The sequence below is a fragment of the Trachinotus anak genome, unplaced genomic scaffold (genome assembly GCF_046630095.1).
Source record: "Trachinotus anak isolate AG129_WGS33_773 ecotype Australia unplaced genomic scaffold, CSIRO_AGI_Tana_v1 ptg000028l, whole genome shotgun sequence".
NCBI lineage: Eukaryota > Metazoa > Chordata > Actinopteri > Carangiformes > Carangidae > Trachinotus > Trachinotus anak.
This window is the reverse complement of record NW_027273879.1, coordinates 17,081,015-17,103,143: the sequence shown is the minus strand read 5'-3', so window position 1 is coordinate 17,103,143 and position 22,129 is coordinate 17,081,015. Positions and strand designations below refer to the sequence as shown.

At 38.5% G+C, this 22,129-nt stretch overlaps 1 long non-coding RNA gene across 1 annotated transcript; it reads left to right on the top strand.

The window, feature by feature from the left end:
- Window positions 1–12,965: 12,965 nt before the first annotated feature.
- On the top strand, window positions 12,966–13,970 carry LOC139611866 (uncharacterized). The gene is made up of 2 exons (XR_011686368.1): window positions 12,966–13,306; window positions 13,567–13,970. It is a non-coding gene; the product is annotated as an uncharacterized lncRNA (long non-coding RNA).
- Window positions 13,971–22,129: the final 8,159 nt, after the last annotated feature.

Genomic DNA, 22,129 nt, shown 5'->3' with positions numbered 1-22,129 from the left:
GGGGCTACCTGCTGTGTCTCCTATATAAAAAGAAAACTGGAGTCAATGTGCAGGTAACTAATCCCTATAATGGCCATAAAACATTTAGCCATGTTTGTCTAAATACCTGACATCTTCTTAGTGACAGAGTTACATTTGTAAGATTTTGTTGCCTGTGTGGTTACAGAAAAAAAGTCTGTAATAGTAATAGAGATATCATGATCAAGCGAACCAACTTGGACCAGGTCCACTCCAGTCTGGGCCAGGACCATCAGGAGATACAATCTCACACTTTGTTTTTTTTTTCAAGGATCTGATAGATAGCCTTCTGGTCCATTCTCATTAAGCTTAGTAGAAAATGGTTGATTTTTACAACTTGAATTGACATCATCACAGATGTTGATAGGATCATTAATAGCACTTAAAAATCCTGTCATCCAGGTTTCAGTGCAGAGCCACAGCTCAGTGGGCCATGCACTGAAGTTCACCTTCCCCTTATAAATGAACTCACCTTCAACATTTAAACTCTTTCTGTTGTCATGATTATCTATCCAACCCTGTCTCCTAAAAATGACTTTCAAGCACAATTGTTTTACAGTAGTGAATATATTTTGTAGGAAATGTATTGCTTTTATTTAATTTCAACATAAGAGGGAAAGATTTATTGTGAGGGTATCTGCAAAAGTCTCACTGTGTTTCATTCATTTTCTTACATGATCCACTTCTACAAACTAAAACATGTTTCCAGGGATGGCAGCATCGGTCTGTTGATCCACCACTTTGGTCCAGACTGAAATATCTCAACAGCCCCCTTAAGATGAACTGTAAAAACTTAATAATTCTTCATCTAGCATCATCATCAGGTCAAAATTCTAATATGTCCGGTACTTATGGCCAAAACCGCAAAACTAAGGAAACTCACATCATCTTAAAGCTTCAGTAGGCAACCAATTTTTTTGTCTTATTTGCCGAATCTTTTGCTATATTCTGACAGTCGTACAGGAAGCAGGTCATTTTGGAAAAAAGCCGGCTCATCTGGCTCCACCTACAGCTTGTGATGCGATTTGCAATAATCCACCGTTCCTGGGTCAATACCACCAGTCAGACCCAAGGGGAGTGTTGGCTGGCTGTCAATCACAGCTCATGCACACGCTGCAGACAGGTTTACCCCCCACCCTCCTTGTGCATGCTGCCAGATGCGCCGACTACACGGCTCTTGCTAGGCGTGTAGAAGCAGCTGAGGGGATGTACACTTACCAAAGTGCCAGTGAGTAAAATGCTGCAATGAATGCTAACTGTTACTTACCTAGGCCATGTAAACAAGCAGTACTTTCGATGTGCACTACCTCCTCTGTAGTCGGGAGACAGTTTTGGAGCTTGGCGGAAAGTGGGGGAGGGACCTGAAACTTGTGTCTGTTCAGATTTTGGGATTTTCGCAAGCCTGCTGACTGCTGCTTTAAGCTTCACTTTACAGTTTGTGGCAAGTTGGCAACCTGCTAAATGAAGAAGATCATGATAAATATTATACCTGCTTAACATCAGCATGTTAGCATTGCCAGTGGAAGCATACTAGCCCAGTGCTAATGACACTGAGGGGTACTATCTGCATTCAAAAAGAAGTATCTGGTATAAAATATGGATAAAGTTGAATAGAGTCGGTACCATGTGGTGTAAAAATACTGTTAGTTATGCTTATGTTTAGTCTGATAACTGACCTTTTGGCCACATGGGAGCAGCAGAAACAAGTTCTGAACACAAAAGGGACATTAGCCAGACAGCTAAAAATCAAGGAGAGCCGCAGATACAAGTGAGGATTCCCTATGGAATTATTACTACAAGGGATTTCTTTTACATCCTTTGACATTGACATTGACATTTTGACATTATTTCCACATTATCATTTCATACATTATTACACAAGTTTCGACTATGGCTGCTTTAAGGTTAAGGAATACCACTGTCCTTGATAAATATTGAAAAAATAAATGCCGAATACAAGAACCACTTCTTTTAAGTATTTTTGTAGCAACAAGCAGAAAGTAGGACAGGCTCCCAGTCTCCAGTACACTGCCAACCAGCACCACAAACCTCTTCCCTTTGTCCTCTTTGTAGTATGACAAGATCATGCTTCCTGGACAAAAGTTGGCAATGAAAAAGCAAATTTGCAGGAGACAGGCTTATTCCACAAGAACCATCCCTCAGTTTCTTTGCTTTTCAGTCCAGATTCCAACATGAATTAACAAGGACAACTTCTGCTCAGATACACTTGAAAATGTGTGTTATTTTAGAGACACATGTATATTGTCCACCGTATTTATTAAATCATTTCATTTGAGCTCCTCTCTGGCAGTAAAGATTAAGAAACTGTGTGTCTTGGTGGAAATAAAGCACCATATGTGGGTGTTTAGTTTTCACAAGTTTCAATAATCCTCAGGTCTGTTCCCAGCTTGAGGTGTTACTGTGATCCCTTGTGACGTCACTCCCATGACTGCTTGCCCTCAATCAGACGGAATGGATGCTGCCTGGAGCTGGGTATTTTATTCAGAGCAGCTTCACAACATCACATGTTCACACAATCTCCATATTACACCTGTTGATCCGCCTGTCGTCCACATCCCTCAAAATGACTCCACTAGCAGACATGGAAGCATGCGTGAACAGATTGTCCTTGACAAGTAGTTTGACTTTGGCTGTGATATCCATGGTGTGTAATGAAATGAAATTTTTTTTTTTGGTTGCAGGCGGTGTCGAACAACAACACATTTGCACTCTTCAAAGACAAGAGTGCCACATGTTAACAAAGTGATGCCAAATGTGACAGAAAAGAGGGAGTGCAGTGCTGTCAGTGTTCGCTGTCAACCAGACACTAACGACAAGCAAAATGTCCTGCAGGAATGCACAAAGGCACAGCTTGTTTGTTGCCTCATATTTTATAATTGCTAGTCTGGGGATGAAAATACATCACAACCTAACATTTTCTCGGATTTCTATCAGACTTTTTTGATGCAATGTCTGAGGCCCGAAGTAAAAAATATGATGATTACAATGTAAATTGTTTTCACCTCCAAATACAGTTGTCAATAGGCTATTTTACACAATGGATGTTCACTGTTTCAGACAAATAGATTATTCCATTAGTCAAATTGATTACAAATGGGCTGGTGGGGTCGAATGCGTTGGCCAAACAGCAAATCAGATAAAAAGTGAATGCAATCAGTCTAGTGTGCTGAAGTCTATCGAGTTTAATTCGTCCCAGCATAGTGCTATTGTGTACTGCTTTCTCATTTTACACCATATATATAACTGTCCATTTTCATCTGCGTGTACACATTTCCTTGCTTTGGTTTCTTGTTTAACATTTGTCCCTGGTTGTTAATCAGTGTTTACATCTGTCTGATATACCTACCTTCTCTGACACACGACTTACTCTTTCCAGCTGTCCATTCTTACAGTCGTCTGAGTTTGGTCTTTCTCTCCTTTGAGTTTGTCCATCACCTCCAATGTCTGAGTTTGTCCATCACTTTTTGCTGTTGAGCTCGCCTGTCTTTTCTGTCTTTTAACTGTTTTGAACACGTCTGTCATTTAGGTTTGCACATCACTTGGAGCCTCTGTCAAACAGAGAAGACAACAGATGTCAGTCCATATTACATTACAGTTTAGGACATCAGACACATACAAAAGACCATTTTCTCACAGATGGTATTAAATCAGATTATAACAGCACTCTTTTAGGATAAATTTAACATCAAAGTGGGAATTCTGAATGGAGACTGCTGTGACTACTGCAGGTCTCAGTTTGTATAATCTCTACTAGTCAAAGTTGTCCATAGTTGTCCTCATCTGCACTGTAGTTGGCACGGCTCTGCTGGCTGTAAGAGGGACAAAAGCCATTTGGCACTACTGACAGATAATTCATATGGTGCTGTGCTACAGGATTAAACTAGGAACCACTAATGAAATTGAGCACAAGACTTTGTCGAGGCTATTTTCAAAAATGTCCTTGAGCAATCACAGTCACAATTAGGACGTCATGGAGAGTGGGCGCATACATGCTCATAGTCGAGCTTCCCCCAAACTTGATACTTTCCTTACACAAAACATTATTGTTATTATTTCTAGTTAACAAGATAATGACAAACAAAATATACCTGTAATAATATTGTAGACTGCAAAATGGTGAGTCCAGTGTCTTGCCCAGAAACATAGACTGTATATCAATATGGACATAGACTCTGGGTCTGCAAAGTGAAGCCAATGCAGAGGTGCCTTAAACCTGAATTCTATCTGATGGCCATCAGGCGGAGACTCCAATTTTTGCAAAAACAAGTCAGATTCTATTGAACTCTTTGGAAAAATGTCCCTAATTCTCACTTTATCTCAATTATCTCAGTAAACATTTTCCTAATGGTCTCAATCACTAGTTTCAAGTCTTCTTCAGTACAACATGAAGTTTATTTTTTAAATTACAGTCCCATTTAGAGGAAAATAGACAACACAGCAGGGTATGCATTGGGGCGTGGCTACCGTGTGATTGGCAGACTGTACCACATCTGCATGACAATCAGGACAGAGCACAGAACAGATCAGATCCACCCATCACTCCTCCTCAGCTCCACCTTCTAAATATAGTTTCTTCTAGTTTCAAAAAACCAAGATGGTGAAGGCCAAAATTCAGACTTGAGGCTTCAAAACAGCAGTTCTAAAACCAATGGGTGACGTCACGGTGGGTTGCCATTGTTCAGAAAGCACAAGAAGTTATGTCATGTAAAATGAAGAAGAAATATCTAAGATTCTGTACTATTTCTAAGTCAGCAATCAAATTAAAGCAAGTTTGGGGCATTGACCAACTTAACTTCATTGAAGCGTACGTTCAGATGACACTCCACTCATCAGAGTTAGTGTTGACCTGTTATGAATAATGCTATGCCTCAAGTTTCCAGCAGATCATTGCTTACTAAGCAGCCTTGTGATAGTAAGAAAAATGGCGTTATAACTAAAAGTGTCAAGTGGAATTGTTATTCTAAGCAAAGAGGGGCTTTCTCAGCATCAAGTCATTGCAATTCTAAGGGGTCCGTGCATGGAGTTCTAAAATGCTGCAGGAGACCAAAAGTGACCACACATCAGAAGATCAATACATCAAGCTGAGTTTCCCAGAGAGATAGAAAAGCAACTTCATCACAGATACAGAATTTGCTGAAAAAAAAAAAGAAAAAAAAAGAAAAAAACGTAAGCCTCCAATCAGCGAAAGTACTGTCAAAAGAGGGCTGTCTTCTAGTGGTCTCACAGGATGAGTGGCAGTTTCTAAACCACTTCTCAGGAGAGGAAAAGCGGCCAAACGCCTGCGGTGGGTTATAAAATACTAGCATTTCACAGTGGATAACTGGAAAAAAAAGTCCTATTTATTATAAGTTTGAGATTTATGGCAGTAACACAAGGGAGAAGAACAGAGGAGAGAATAATACGACAGTGTATCAAACCGATAGTGAAACATGGTGGTGGGAGTATTCAAGTCTGAGGAAGTTTTTTTCTTACTCTGGAGCTGGGCACCTGCAAGGAACTACATCAATCAAGAAAAGCGACGGGTATAAATGATCATTGGACAATAACACGAGTAATATAAGATCAGTTTGGACCTCACTCTGACCTGAAGTGGAAGAAGAGCAACAAGTGAATTTACTTGGTCTCCACTTCTTTTGCAATGACAGATTGTCTCACTCCCTGAAAGGTCAACAGTTTAGTCAGTACCTTGCATCACTTCTGTATGGGGAATGTTATGACTGCTCTCAAGTTCCAGAAACTGTTGGAGTTGATGGCGGAGGCATCACTGGTGATTCCTCTGGGCCTGTCGAGACATTGTCTTTTCACTTCCATCCAAAAAGGGACAGGAAGGTGAGGCTGCTCATGCCATGGTTCTGCATGCAAGCCCTGCTTCCCTGGAGCGACAGGGTCTTCCCTGGCTGGGAATCTACCCCCCAGGGGAACCTCCCACATAGAAAATCATTGATAACTACATCCGTGATGGGTTGGGGAGCAGTGTGGGAGGGCAGGACAGTGAGTGGCATATGGGAGCACTCTTGATCATTGGAACATATAAATATACTGGGATTAAGGGCTGTTCATTTTGCTGTCATGAACCTGTTGTCATTCATATATCACAAGCATGTGCTGGTGAGAACTGACAGCAAGGGATCTGCTGGCATGGTCCTGACCTCGACTGGCATAGGGGCCTCACTGGTCTGGGCCTCACCTGGGGGAATGGCGGTTACACCTGCAGGTGGTATCTTGTATCTGAACAACCAGTCAGTCAACAGTTTAAGGGTTAAATCACATTTCAAATGGTGTGTGTGTGTGTGTGTGTGTGTGTACACACACACACACACACACACACATACAAATAAAATAGTACAAAGTACTAAATTGTACAAATGCTTCATCCGATGAGAAAAATTGATAATTACACTATTGCAGACTTTAAACAAGACACACACATTTTAAATTGCACAACTACCATCTAAAGTGTGACCTTTATTGCTTTCCATAATGCAGACAATCAAATACAACATCATATTAAATCTGCCGCTGCTCAGTTCCATGGTTAATACTGGTACTGTACAGAGATAAAAAGTGTGCTAGATGGCTGGATTCACCAGCTCCAGTGGGGAGAGAGTGGGTCAAACTACCCCGCCTTTTATTTTCTTTTTTGGTGACCTTCCTTGCCACCCCCTGACAAGATGCCGCCCATGACGCCCATATCTAAATCCGTCATTGCCCCTGAGTCTAAGAAGCCACTGCTGTGAATGGTTACAACATTTCAGCTTGCAAACGATGGTAAAACATAAAGAGACATTTCTTTTCATAGTCTTGTAGGGGTAAACAGTAGTGAGACATGAAAAATAGTCACAATTCCTTACTTGTGAGGATTTTCTAAGCAATGTGAGCTTTATTGTGCAATAAACTAAAAAAGGACACCTTGTTACTGAACACCCACAGTACAAAGTGGGGCAATTCTTTTACGGCAGCACAGAGATGATCAGACTGTTGTGCTATGGCAGTGGACGAGTAAGTCAGTCCACGGTAATGAGGGTGCTAAGTTCACAGTAATTGGCACATTGTGTCATGAGGACGTCAGATGTGCTCACAGCCACATTCTGTCACATTAGCATCTCCAGAGCCAAAGTGTGCCAGGCAGTGCAGAAGCAGCAAGCAGCTCAGCATGAGGCATGACACACTGTTAACTAGCATTTCAGCAGCTTAGAAATCCATGGTGGCTTTTTGTGGTTAGTTGTGAAGAAGATAAAAGCAATGAAAACCTGTGGCCTCAAAAAGACCCCCTTTCCTCCCATCACCAGGTGAATGTGAGACAATGCTGGCAATAATTATGTTTGTAGTCATCAGGCATTCAACAAGTGGCAGCAAACATTAGAACACAAAAAAGCTATCTAGCTCACCAGATGTGACTGTAATCTCTCAGGAGATTTCATGAGGACATTTCTATGAACTGCATGAAGGACATATTCTGGTTTGTCCATTTAGATTTAAATATAGAGATGAAGATAATTTGTTATGCTTTCTATTTACAGTATCTTAAAAGTGGAGGGTCAACATCAATGCGCCATATGGAGTACATTCATTTTAAGATGCTTTGTAAAAAACGTTAATATGTTGTCATAAGAAGAAATATGTGCCTCATCTTAACCCCAATATAGTATACACTGTAGAGCCTGGAGACCACTTGGGTTTTGACAACTCATAATATCAAACAGTACGATGTATTTTATATAATAAGAACTTTCTTGTTAAACCACGATTGTGATATGTCATAATAAGAAAGATATGTCATAACATTTATATTTGTCATTAAAGTCTACCTCAATATAAAACTCAAGCCTACTATTATATGCCTTGAGACTATGCCATTTTTTTGCAGCCCATCAACTGCAATGCAACCGGGAATAAATGGGTTCTGTCACAAACGTAGAGAATCTGCAGACCTTTTCCGAGAATAGTGGAGAAAGACGGGAGCCACACCACCTGTTGTTCTACCGTGTGCTAAAGCGGTTATTCGCCAGAAAGGTCACCGACACACTGTTGGAACTGAAGGAGGACATGAGGGTCCTCCCAGTGAAGGAGGACAGGGATTTACTTGACCTTCTCTGACAATCTGTGGCTGGCCAGATTAATTTACTTCATACAGATTCTCAGAACCTCAGTGAGCTAAGCACAGGCCTCCACAGGGCAAGAAATCAAGCGTTTTGGAGATGGGGATGATACTCGTGGCATGTCTGAGGTTGCGATAGGCCTGACCTGACTTTTTCTTCTCTCTCTGTTTACCCCAAGAACCATCCACCCTGTAGTGAGACAGAGAACAGACATAACTGAACATCTTGTTCGAGTGAAAGAGAAGTTTGAATACTGCTTTTCTATACTCAGGGGGAACTTGGAACAGGGGCTATCCATTGCAAGCTGCAGCTCGTCCTGATGCCATCTATTCTTATACAGGTGGGATCTTTAGTGATACTTTCACCTCGAAGTAGCAGCAAGATCATCTCTAAGACAAGAGTGCTCACACAGATCTGAGTTTTTCTGCAGCATAGGCCTTTTTTTTAATATGCTTGTCTAAAATTAAAAAAAGTAGCATATGATCTGATTCAGTTTGTCACTTTACATCTAGTGAACATTCAGTGACCAGATAAAAAGAAAAGCATCTACAGTGTGACTCCATTCAGTATAACAGCCTTTAAAGAGATATGACTGCACCTGTGTAAAGCTTGTGATGCTCACTTTTTGTCGTGGGTGTGTTAGATTCGTTTAGATTCAGCTCTATGATAGTTTTGGAGGCTGCTGTTTGTGGTACACTGAAGAAATGCGTTTTCATTCTCCTGCATGTGGTTCTGTATGTGGAAATAATGCGAATAAATTCTACCTTTGAACCGTGAGCCATGGTGGTGGTATTGTGTGTTACATTACATTAAAAAGTGTTTCCTCAGGCACATTTGACCAATTTCACATAGGAAAGTCAGTTCATTTGTGAAGAGGATTGTGACTCAACCTGTGAAAACAGTTGTGTAGGATCTTCTGTGGCTGGGGAGAGGATAGTTTTTAAAACAGAGAATGACTTTTTCCTCATTTTATTTCATGAGGATAAATTAATGAACCGTATTCAGCAGTGTTTCATTTTAATTAGTAAGAGACTTGCTATTTCCACACAGACAAACCAACAAGTAATTTATCCAAACAAAACAGTGAAAATGTCTCTGGAAAGGCAAATGACATTTCTGACATAACCTGATAAAACATGCACTTCACTCATAATTAGTTTAGCAAACACTTAAAAACACATTCTTGCACATAAAATCAGCGCCATGTAAATTTACAGTTATCATTTCTAAACTGTTGCATTAGCTTGTAATCAAATTGAAAGATAAATAATTCAGTTTTATTTTAAATATTTTAAGTGACGATGATACATTCAATCCAGATGACTAAGAAAAATAAAAAGATATTTAATGTAACTTGCACCTTAAGAAGCTATTTGTAAGTTTTGCTGTAGCTACCTAGCGAGCGTTAGCACCAACATCTGTTTACTTTACCTGTCTTGCTAAGGGCTTCAACCATTGTTGCACTAACTGTAAAAGAGGTTATAATACGCCTTCTGAGCAGCGCTACTTCTTTAGGGCAGACATGACACTACAGTGATTCATATCAGAAAGCGACAAGATGGGCTGAGCGGGCTGGTGCAGGCTGGTTATCATGCTAACTTCAGTAGAAGAAGTAGACAAATAGAAATAAAAGAAAAACAGGAGTTAATATTGGTGTTGCTTTCTGCCATTGGAGACAACTTTGGGTGAGTATAGGAATGAGGTTTGATGCTGAGCTCACAAGGTTTCTTCTAGACTAGTAAGTAACGGCTGTAATGCTAACATTGGCCATGTAGCAATAGCAAAACTTGAGCCACAATGGGAGCAAACACAAAAGGAACAGTGATTCAAATACAGATGATAAGTTCCTTGTGGCTCTTGATGGGCTGTTTGCTGATGGCTGTCTTTGTTTTTGTGAGCGCTTGACAAGGGATTATTTGCGTATTTTTGATGCTGATATGCAATCAAACAGTGATTGCTGCTGGTCTTTTATACAATTTTTTTCCCCATTTGATTGTCTAAAGTAATGTGAGCTAATTAAAATGAGAAAAGAGTATGAAATTACAAGTGCAATTCTTTAAAGGGAAATCTTTGAAGCTTTGACCCCAAATATTGTGTGACTATCTAATTTTCACTCATTTTCAGTCACTCCATCTCTCCATTTCTGAGCTCTTTAGTCCACTCTTCACTCTAGCATTTCAGAGGACAACGTCAACAAAGCCATAAGGAGCACAGTTTGGTGGGTGTTTTGTGAGAAGGTGCACACAAAATGCACATTTAATGCCAGCATTTATCTACTCACCTGAGTTTAGTAGAAATGCTGAAATCCTCGCTGTTTGATGGGTTGTCATGGAGGACAACAACCCTAGGTTAGGTTTTTAAGAGGTACCCCCTATGTTTTGATATTACAATACATGTGTGCTGAAGACTAAGTAATTGTATTACCAGCTGTTGAAGTAATTGAGTACATTTTCTCTAACTACTGCATTTAAGTACACTTTTGAGATACTTTTACTTTACTTGAGTATTTCAATTTAATGCTACTTTATGCCTCCACTCCATTACATTTCAGAGGGAAATATTGTACTTTCTACCCCACTACAGTATCTTGCTTGTTCGACTAAAGCTGTCAAATAAATACAAAGACTTAATACTTCAGTTCACTGAAGCTTGTACCTGCACTGCTCTGCACAGGAAAAGTTGAGTCCACCCCCGATTATCATTGTATAGTTTGCACTCTGGTCAACATGGTAAACATTATACCTGTTAAACACCAGCATGTTTGTCATTGTGAGGATGTTGGCATGTTGAAATGAGCCTTTAGCTCAACAGAGCTGCGAGCATTACAGTTGAGTCTTGTTTTTTCTTTGAATGTATACAAATTATACATTATACAAGTTTTCAGATGGCCCAGATAGTTGTGTTTTGAGCATTAAATGCACACTGAATATGCTATACAGTTTTAACTTTGACCATGAAACTATTTTCTGTGTGATTATGTGTAATTATGTATAATTATAATTATTCAAAACTTGTGTAACTACTCTAACAAATTACAATTATTTGTAATCAAAATGGGTATCACATGTAATTAGAGGATAAATCAATGACAGTATTTTTCTTCTGTGTCGGCCACTGCCCTTCTTTTTCATTCTCATGGATGCTCACACGTCCAACACACACACACATATCCTCCCTCACTGTGTTTCACTTGTTCTCCTGCCACCCTGGAGAGTTCACTGTTCTTGCTGTTTTAACCTCAACCCTGGGTTGTCCATGCTGCGTACGCTGCATGTGACACAGTGAACTGTTTGTTTGCCACTCATCGCTCACTTCCCTGCTTCTTTCCCCACATGGCTCCCTGCAGGCCACAAACCGCTGGAGTGATTTCACATCGCAAGCCCTGTCTACATTGACTACTTCCCCCACATAGCAGCTGGTAATTTAGTCCAGACAAGACATCTCTGCTCCTATTAGTGAGATCACGCTTTATTCTTCCCATCCTAATGCCCCCTCCTTTCTTCTGTCTCTCTTTTCCCCCTATCTACAGCAGCTCCACATGCTCTGCAATGTAATATGACTCACTGTGCAAGGTGTTATCAGTGATAATACTGCACCAAATAAAGCTGCATATTACTCCTCCAGTATGTGATCTATTTACACTTACTAAGCAGCTTGTAATTAAAAGTCTGTCTGTTTGTTTTGACTTGTCAGCCTCACAAGGTCTGTCTGGTCCCTTGCCTCTCTGAAATCTATATAGTTGCACTGAGTCTAAAGGAATAATGACATGCAACACAATACGTACAATACAGAGAGAAAGCCATGAGGACTGAAATCCCTGCTTGGTTTCATGCCAGTGCAACAGTTGCAATGAAGAGAATTAACTGAAAGTTGGCAACAGGGCAAACACCGACTATGAATGCATGCTGTCACACTGACATGCTTCAATAAATAACCTCCATTTACAGTCTACTGCTCATAGTCTATTCCTGTTCCCTCTGTCTCCACCTCAGCCCTGCTCCTCTAAGGTTTCCTTGCATCAAATTGCTTTTGAATCTTCACTGAAAAATCACCATCTCATCAAATCCTTCCTTTCTATAACTGAGCCCTGAAAAGTCTTAAAACTTATTTTCTTTATAAAAGTGAAAATGTGAGTGCAGTAAAATATTGTATCTTATTTCCAATCTAAAACAACATGCTCTAGAATAAGAGAGGCTTCTGCATTAGTATCAAGAAAGATGTTGTTTTAGACGTTACTTTTAATTGATTTGCAGTCATAAAAAGTTGAGGTATTCTTGGTCAGGACTCAAAAGTTTAGTGCGGATCAGTCTGTCTGAGAAAATGAAGTGTTTTTCTGGCTCTACTTTCTATTTTCTTAAACAAGTTGCCATCCACTACAGCAGTCACTATTGGAAATCAAAAATTTTTTTTAATTTTTTTATTTGATTTTACCAAAGTAAAACAAGCATTTTGTTAGCACCAAAAAACTACACCTCTCACAAAGAAACTAAAAGTAAGTGTAACTTTTTCATTTACATCCATGAAACTCATAAAATTACAACTAGAGAGCTGAAAAACTTTCTAGTTGTAATTTTTCCTGCTAACCATGACCCCTATATGATGTCTAGCAAGAGTTAGACATCATATATAGTAGCATATATCTAATGCTTGAGCCTCTTGAGCTAAAGGTTAATGATAACATTGTCAGATGTTTACAATGACAGTGTTAACATATTGATGGTATTGATGTTTACGATAATCAACAGTTTTGCATGTTAGCATGCTAACATTTGATAATTAAGACTTATAAAGAACAGCTGAGGCTGTTTGTCATGTGCTTCAACACATTTTGCTAAACAGTTCTTGCAGCTAACTTTGCAGACATGTGCAAACTCAACATTTGATGCCAGCTTTCAATATTTCCCAGTTTTTGATATTTGATACCATGATAGACAGTGGGGTGTGAGGTGCAGCCCCGGCTCCAAGAGGAAGCCTTCCTCTTGGCCTGCATGGACTAAGACTGAGCGCTTGTAATCAAACGCACTGCGAGATTGCTGGAGAGGCCTTTTCTTGGAGAGACGATTTCTCAGGCCCATTTTAATTTTGTTGTGAAGACAGAACCCACAATGTGCTGCTACAGTGGAGACCGGAATTGCCAGTCATACGTCAGGACACTAAGTCTGCTACAGGTGACTTATGTGTGGTTATTGACAGTGCATGGTTGTGTGTGGGCGGCCTCAGTGTTCTAATCTGCCAAAATGATAGACGGCCTAAAGAATTTTCCATCATTAATAAAAAAAAAATTCTGTGAATGACGTAAACTCTTCAGTTAACGCATCCCTGGTGTGGACACACATTACTTAAATTTGATGTCTCACCAATCTCCAGAGCTGTGTTTTTTTGCCATTGTATTTGTGGCTCATACAACTCTTTCTTTTTCTTGATACAGACAAGGGACAGCGACAGAGACAATTTCTCTGGAAAAGAAATGCGTTTTTTCAGGAGCGACGAGGTGGAAAATAGGACAGCGGCGTGAAGTATCGAAGGACACAAGTTGACCACCTTTGTTTTGGCTAAGCCAGACCTATTCCTCTACACTGTCAGATTTTTCACTTGCTTTAAGAAAATACAGCCAAAAGTGACTTTTTTTTTTTTTTTGCAGCATTCCAAGCTGCCGTCTAATACATTGTTGATCTCCACTGAGTATTTTCATGTCCACATATTGTGACATTTAAATGCCACTGAAATGTTCTCAAAAGTTGGATTTCCGTCTCACACATAATTACAGTCGTGCAGAGGAAACTGAAACTTACTTTAAACTTTGAGAGTTGCACAACCTTCTCTTCTCTCACATGAATAGGCTTACAGATTCATTTCACATTACTGGTGTCACCAAATGTGACTTAAACTGTATATTGGCCAACCACGAATCTTCTCCTTTATTATCAGTCTCTACGTGTATTGAGAAATATTGCAAGGACGACAATTAAATGGATTCCTCAGGCTGTCATGGCAAAGCATGGATGTCTTTATTATTCAGGGAGGAGAAACCCAATCTGTGCTAATGGCTGTGCATGCTAATCATTTAGTAGGTTACTGCTAGTTCCACCGCATATTGGATTACTAAGATTTCACTTGGTGTTGTTTCATGTGGATCATCAATGCATGATTATACTGTTAAGTACTTTCATATATATGGTGTGTGATTATTTCCGCTGTGACAGACCTGTATTATAATATGGAATGCTGGTTGGATCTGTTTCTTTTAATTACTTATTACCTATATATGGAGTCACATTTCAAGTAATTGTGCATCATGTTTTGGATTTAACAATTGGTGATGACTTAAGTTCATTTTTATTAGCTTGCATTTCATCCGCAGTTATAAACAGACGCTTACTTTAAATTAGGGAGGTGTCACCAGATTTTGGCTCTTACTCTCATGGAACATTTTTTTAGAGACAGACTGAGAATGTTTAGTGCCATTAACAATTGTCTTGAATTTTCAAGCCATTAAATCTTAATTAAAATCTAAATTAAAATGGCAAATTGTATAAGTTTATTATTTCTATTAGGAAGAATTGTGTTTTTTTGTGTTTTTCATGTTTTTGAAAAGAGGCACGGACTAACTCACTCACATTTTTATTCATTCATTCATTTAATGGCCGTATTTTCCATATCAGACAAAAACTTAATAACATTTCCATTCCTCTAGAGAAAAATGTGACGTGATTCACTGAAAGCAAAATGCAAGTGTTGTATGAAGTTTCTGGGCATAACAAGGAGCACAAGATAATCTGTTTTGTTTCCTGAAGCTGTAGTGATGGATGGATGAATGAAGTGAAACAAGATTCTCAGGATATGGCCTTGCTTTCTGAAAACGAGGGAGCATGATTATATGCACATCACACATAGAGTTAAGGATACTGGAAATCAGCACTGATGAAAAGAGCACGATTGCACAATGTATTATTTACTATAAAAAGACACGATTATCACAGATTTCAACTGAACACAATCTATCCATTTAACAGTCCACTTGTCCTTGCTCCTCTACCTATAGCTTTTAAATTACAAGGGCAAAATACAGTGAATACAAAGTCCTCATCCCACCCACGATAAACAGACTAAAAATATACTGCAGTAGTGTCCCTGTTCAATCCGAACCTACAGATGAGCAGAGAAAGGCGATAACATGCTGTCATGCTTAGATATTTACCCTTTCCTTTTCCACAGAGGATTTTTAAAGAGTCTCAGCTCTCTTTCTCTCTGAACTGTCTTGTGTTGTCTTACTAATAATTAACCTTGTGCATCTCAGTGTAAAACGAACAATCACAGAAGTTACGAGGGATGGCACAGAGGTAATTAGAAATTCAGTGCTGTAGAAGGTTCTTTCCCTAACACCACAGTCAATGCCTCATTCTCACAGTGTTAACACACTGATGTTTAGCAGGTATAATGTTTACCATCTTTACCGTCTCAGTTTAGCGTGCTAGCATGCTAACATTTGCTGATTACAGCTAAACACAAAATGCAACTGAGGCTGATGGGAATGTCATTAGTTTTTTTTTTTTTTTTCTGTATTAAGAATTTGAACCTAAATGAAAGTATTGGACAAATTAGAAGTTACCATTCATCCTGTGGGGGACATGGATGTGTGCATCAAATTTCATTCCAATCCATCCAATGGTTGTTGAACCAAACCTGAGGGAAAACCAACCTCTTTGTAGAAGGTTGTTTCCAAAACATCACAGGTGTACTCACTTTGGTGGTTCTGTCACTTTATCTTCATATAAGGCTGCATTATGATATATCACATGGAACATGAATATCATACAGAATTTGATGCCAGTTTCACAATGATAATTTACAACTTTATCCTGCTGAGAGTTCTACAGGATCACCACGGTCATTAGGATTAAATTCTCAGGGGATCATGTAGAGAAATTCATAGGTATTTCACTCATGAACCAAAGTGGTAGACTGATTAACAGAGTGACATTTCCATTCCCAGAACCACACTGCTGGCTAGCATACACCGACATTTTAATTTTACATTCAGGCCTATTAGTGCAGGATAAGGTCACCAAGGAATATTGCCCTGAAAACCTACAGTATGTTTTAAAAATCAAGCACCTATGTAGTGTGGAGAAGTGTTGCAAGAGGGTTTTGAAATGTTTGAATCGACATTTTGATATGTTCTCACTTTTTTTTTTTTTTTTGACATGATTGTCAACCCTATCCTTTTCATAGGCAGTTTTTAACTCTAAAAATATAGATGTTCAGTGGGGTATTTCTTTATAAAAATGTTTTCCGGAAAGTCTCCATCTCATGGGCTGTCTAAGGGCCACCCAGAAGCCTCCCATTCTGCAAACTGTGACACTGAGAACAAAATGTGTCCTTGTTAGGTGACTGTAAGTGTGTGTGTAAGGTGGGCTGTGTGACAGCTTGAACAGCTGAGGGGTCACGGACTGACCTTGAAATCCGTCTCTTCAGACAAGATAAGAGAGTGGATGGGAGCCGCAGGCGAGGAGCAGCACTTGGTCTGGCTTATCCTCTGCTCTGTGATGTCTACTGTTAAATGTCCAGTTCACTGGGATTTTTGTCCTCTCCTACATCAGCCTCCAGCCTGACAGGGTGACAGCTCTGCATCAAAGGCTCTAATCATTACTATTATCACAGGCAGGTAGTTGGATATTTCCCCTTTGTGACCATATAGCTGCATCGTCAGCCGGCAGCATCTTTTGATAGCTGAAGTTTGGTTGAGTGCATATGCATAATGCCGCACGTCTATGCTAACCACACAACTCTTTCTCTGTCTTATGCGGTTGGATTATGACAAGGCATCTTAAGACACAAGATGATAATTATTTTACCTCTTTTCTGTTGTGGCTCGTCAACTGGAGAAACTTTGATACACGGAAAAATAAAAGAGGCACAATTCTTTTCTGAGAAAGAAAGAGATTTATTAAATTGCATTTAAAATAAGGGAAATTACACCCTTTGGGGAGATAGATTTAATGAATGCGGACAGAAACGTCTGCGTGTTTTGATTTTTCTTCTACTCCCAAGGGGGGGCTTGAATTTACAGAGTAATTAGTTGAGTAGAATACACCCTCTAATTTACCCCTAGCCCATCCTGCTCTCCTCTGCAGCAAAGTTTACATTTGGTAATGAATTAAGAGCCTTGCGCTATTAAAAGGGGGTTTTGCTGACATCTCTATAAGCTTAAGATAAGCTGGGCCTAAATCAAGAAAAATGCAGACCAAGCACATTGCAGTCCAAGGAAATCTTAGCGAGAAGAGCTTTCAGCGGAAGATAACAGTAGGTATATTTGCCTTTGCATTACCCATAAAACATCCTGGTTTGTCTTAATTTGAAAATGCTTTTAGAGGGAGTCAAATGAAAGTGGAAGAATAGAATCATTTTATGTTGCTGCTAGGATATAATATACGAAAAGTGATTGTAAATACAGTTTAGTTGTGAAAATTATAATTTAAGATAATTTCTATGATAAATTAACCTAAACATTCATGCTTTTCAATTTATTTCATTCATTTGAATTAGATTTGAATGATGTAAGAAAATTTCAAACTCAAAATCCTACCTAGAGAGCATAGAGAGCATTTCAGTATAGTCTCCAACACAACACCCATAGTGCAATCATGTGTTACATAACTAGAGTCTGTTTCTATCACTTTCTTATATATACCCTGGAGACGGAAGCTCACAAAACAACAGAGGGTAGGTGATAGTTTGAATTATTTTTTGGAAAGTCAGTTATTTTATGCTCTGCAGGCTTGGTCCCTGATCTTACTTTCTATCCCTCAGACTACATGCACTGTAGCCTGTATTGTACATTGACATACAAGCTGACGTCTGGCAACTATAGTCCTCTGTCTGCACCTCTCTGCATCTCTGTGACGAACAGCAGGCTGCTTATAAAAAAAAAAAAAAAAAAAAAAAAAAAGAATAAATCAGTGCAATATGGATGTGAATTAGCTCCACTGTAGGGGTCAACAATGTTAATCATGTGAGAAACAGGCAGTAATGAGAGTGTTGTCTTAAAACTTAATCTACCTTATAGCAAAAACAAGTGGTGGTGAAGGGTAGTGTCCTGGCAAGACACAGGTTTGATTCACACAATAATCAAACTGTCTAAAGATCCTTGTTAAAGTGTCTTTGAGCAAGACACTCAACCCCCATTTGTTAATAAGGGTTCTCCGGCTACAAGTCAGAGCAATGTAACAGTTGAATTATATACAGGGTGATACAATATGTATAGTATATAGCCATATACTATATACTGATTTTCACAACATCCTTTTTTTTTTTTTTGCAGTTATTATGCAACAAATCAATGTTGTTTTCTGTTTTGTACAAACAAGGCATGGTACAAGACATTTGCCAAAGAATGTCAATCAAACTGCGACCTTGGAGATTCACTGCCACTTAAAGTTATGGAAGAGAAAGTGAAATGGTTTTTAAAAAGATTAAACAATAGATTATGTTATTAGGTTTAGCTGCAGCTGTTTCTCTACCATCTGCAATTTTTTTTTTTTACTGGTGCGAGTATCTCCTAAATTTCCTTTGTGTTCTTCATCAACAACACTCTAAGAAAACTCTGACATCTTTGAGTGTATTTTATTATATATTTAAACCTCATGGGAGCTTCTGTATTTTCCTCAAGGCTAAAATGACCAAGAGTTATTTGATTTGATCTGCCATGTCTGTCTTTAAGGTCAGATTAAGCAATGTAATATGTATTATTACAATGTAATGTAATATAAGCAATGTTTTGGTTAAGTTGAGAGAAATATCACCATAATGGTTAAAGAGGCTACAATAAATAGTTTTATAGTATCAATGTGTCAAATGACGATATGAAGGTAGCATGACTATGCAGCTTCCTTTGGCTTTCACAGCTGTAAAGTGAGTTTCAGCTCTTGTTTTTTGGTGGTCACAACTTTACTTTTTTGGTTCTCTTGCTGCTCTCATAGTTTTGTTTACAGTCACAGCAGACACCTGTTATTAGAGAAAAAGCTCGAAAAACCTACTGTGCACTACCTGCTACAGCAGCAAACAGTAAACAGTCACAGTTAGAGACTGTTCTATTATCCATGACTGGTGAAAATCTGGTGTGGAGCAGCTAAAGAGCCAGATATTTCCCACAGGAACTGCTAGAGACCAAAAACAGAGCTACAAGAGAGAGAATATTGGACTTGTATTCAGTAGATGGACAGAAGCATGATTGTAAATGAATGATAATGTTGCTCTATATCTGCTGGATGTGTAAATAAGCAACTGTTTTAACTAAAACTGAGAAGATGTGTCAGTGTTGTGTTTATAACTTCTTTCCACTGCTGAAAACCAACTTTTGGTAGGCGACACGACATGGACAGCAGTCTCTGGTTAAAAAGTTACAGCCTTTTGTTCTCCCCAACCAACTGTGCATATGTTAGCTGTAGCTGTTACACAAACTGTACACAAAGACTGTTCCTGTCAGTGTTGGCGTGAATGTTCAGACTCAGACTGTCCTAAACACAGGATCCCAGTTCTTTGTCATATTCCCTCAGTTCTTGTCCTTGTTCTCTTGTCGCACTTTGTTCATGAAGTAGTCTTCATCATAGTTTGTGTGCCTTGAGCAAAACCACTTGTTTGAGTCATATCTTTTCAAAGGCTTTGTATGTAACTGCAAATTCAATGTAAACACAAATTCACATATTTTGCAGCTGTATTATAACACTACAGTACTGTACTACTTTTGCTTTGCTAAATAGAGCTCACAGTTGATAGTCACACAACTAAACGGCTCAAGTGGCTATAATCAATATTTTGTGTTAATAGTGAAACACATGATTATTTATTCTACTGTAAATTCACTCTTTCTTACAGAAGCTGAGAAAGGCACATATTTTTTTATCCCATTATCTTGAGATAAGGGAGCATTGTTATGTCGAGATCCCGGAATAATTATCCTGTTATCTTGAGATAACGTAATAATTATGTTGTTGTCTCGAGAGATGATGGGTTGATCATTACGTGATCTTGAGATAGCAAAGCTTTGTCATCTCGAGATAATGGGATAAAAAAAATAAAAATATATTTGCGAGCATGGCCTTTCTTGGCTTCTGTATTTTCAGTATTTTTCAAATGCAGCAGGCAACTTAGTAGAAAATATAGCAGCTAAGCCAGGTATTTCCCTCAGGGGTTGGTGGAGACTAAAACAGAGTTAAAACAGAATGAATACCCAGGTGGACACAAACAGACTTGAAATGAATGCTAATGTTGTTCTGTGTCTCCAGGATGTGTAAGTTTGCCGTATTATCAAATGTTGTATTTCAGGTTGATGAATTTAAGCAAGATACTGTCCTTTTTTCCGGTGACTCCACCTCTTTTACCGTGTCTTTGCACTGTATAATGTCCCAGTGCCTTTAAGTGCACAACATGTGTGTCATAACTGTTTGTAATGCAATTCATTCAAAATTAATAAAGGGTGCACCTACTGAATGGCAACAAGTAAGAGCTGAAGCATATTTAATTTATTTACTGTATTAACAGGATGCAGAGAGGCTTTACTGTCCTTCAGTTGCTTAATTCCTGCCAGTTCCAGCAGCGCTGACCCATCTGTGGAGGGGCGAGCGATAAAAGGATTTCCAGAGCTCAACAGAGGATCACATCATCCTAAGACAGTTCTGATAAGGGTTTGTGCTCAAGTGCTGCTTTTTCATTGCACTGATGCTGCACAGTGAGGATAACAGTTTACTCACCAGGTGAAAACTAAAGCATTGTTGTTTTTTCTGTTAAGTCTGGAGGCTCTTGGTAATAGGGGCAGTTTAATACAAAACCTGCACTCTTATGTGTATATTTATAATATTGTAGTTTTTAATGGAATAATTAGTTTTAACAATTGTAAAAACGATAATTTCAGTTCACTGCAAAAAAAATAGTTGTAAATTAATTGTTAATTGTTGAGTGCTGTAGATACAAACTGACAGCTGTGAGTCAGTCATGATGTTTGTTTGAGCAGTTGCATAAGAAAAAAGCAGCTCCAAGTGAAATGAGGACCAGGCTTCATATTGTCTTATCATATATACAGATCCCTGACTGCATCGAATATGTAATTTAAGTAGACAAAAAATGGCTACTTAAACATTACAATATGTAATTAGATTATAATTACATTTTATAATATGACCATTATAATATTACATTATTTTGTAAGCAGCATTTTATAGTTGTATGGTTGGAGGTCATATTTAACTATTTAACATATGACTGAAACTAATTTATTATTTTCCAGATTAAATGATTTAATTGATTGTTTAGTTTGTAAAATTTCAGAAAATGGTGGCACCTTCACTGCGCTTTTTTTGCCCAACCAACAGTCAAAACCTCAAACTGACTCAAAATTTAATTCAAATAATTGAACAACTAAAAAAAAAAAAAAAAAAGCAAATCCTCACATTTATGAAGCTGGAAGCATGAAACATTTAGTATTTTTACATGAAAAATTATATAAACCATTATCAAAACAGTTGCCATTCACATTCTGTCAATCATGAATTGACTAATGGTTTCAGCTCTCCTCCTCATCCTGGGTTTTGTATGCATAAAAAGAAAATACTTAAATACAAATAACTTAAATTCCTTAAATTTGTACTCGTAAATGTACATTGTTACCTTCCACCATTTACATATAAGATGAAATGACATTACTTACACACTTAGAAGATATGTCTAGAAATAATTAACAGTAGCTATTTGGATTAGAAATAAATAAATTTAAGTATTATAAATAAGATTTTAGAGATTATGAGGAAACTGAAAAGGAAAAAGAAAGGGTATCCTTATTACAGAATTATCAGCCAATACAGTGCAGTACTGTAGTATTCATCAGCTTACTGTGTGTGCAGCATGCACTATAAAGTACTCCATGGAACCAGCTCATAAAAATGCTCAAAGAGAACTCAACATCATCCTCCTTGAGATCTGTAACCTCGGTTTTTTCC